Genomic DNA, 804 nt, shown 5'->3' on the forward strand with positions numbered 1-804 from the left:
TTTTTTTTTTTTTTTTTTTTTTTTTTTTTTGGCAGTTGGCCGGTACACATATTTTCTTTCAATTCTATTTTTTCCCAAACTTTTTGAAGTCCCCGCATAAATATATAGTATGTTGGAATATAAGTGTTGTGGAAAAATATAGGGTAGGGCAAGGGGGAAACCACAGGGTTTGCAACTACAAATAGGACGGGCAGGGCAGACCTTTCCTAGAAGGGGACATTTGAGCAAAGGCTTGGAGAAGGTGAGGGAATGGGCCATGCTGAAATTTTGGAGGAGAGGGTTCCAGGTAGAAGGAAGAGCTGTTGCGAATGCATTTAGGGCAGGAGTGGGGCTGGTTAGTTCCCAGGTGAGGAGGGTGAGCAGTGTAGCAGGTGTCGAGTGAGGCATGTGTTGCACAGGACACATCAGAAAATCTCCTTTTGTCCCCATGGTGAGGACTTTGGCAGTTACTCTAAGTGAAATGAGCATCTCTGCAGTGTTTTGGGCAGAGGAGTGGCATGACCTGACACGTATTTAAGAAGAGCACTCTAGCAGTTGTGTGGAGAGGAGAAGCAAGGGCAAGGCTAGAAGCAGGGAGACCAGCTAGAAGGCTGTTGCAGCCACCAAGGCAAGATGAACATAGTAGCAGCAAAGGTGACAAGGACAGGTTCTGGAGGCATTTGGAAAATCTGACTAACAGGAGTGCTGGATAGATTAGCTTTGGGGTATAAATTAAAGATAGAAATCAAGGATAAGTCGATGGCTGTTGGCCTGGGCAACCAGAAGCACAGGACGGTCTTTATCCACGACGGGAAGGCCACGAAT

The 804-nt window shown here is 46.1% G+C and overlaps 1 protein-coding gene across 1 annotated transcript in view; it reads left to right on the forward strand.

Annotated features, from left to right (window-relative positions):
* Nucleotides 1-804, forward strand: part of KLF9 (Kruppel-like factor 9) — a 41,595-nt gene that overhangs the window by 3,652 nt on the left and 37,139 nt on the right. The window lies entirely within an intron of this gene.

The sequence above is a fragment of the Galeopterus variegatus genome, unplaced genomic scaffold, assembly GCF_000696425.1.
Source record: "Galeopterus variegatus unplaced genomic scaffold, G_variegatus-3.0.2 Scaffold565, whole genome shotgun sequence".
Lineage (NCBI taxonomy): Eukaryota > Metazoa > Chordata > Mammalia > Dermoptera > Cynocephalidae > Galeopterus > Galeopterus variegatus.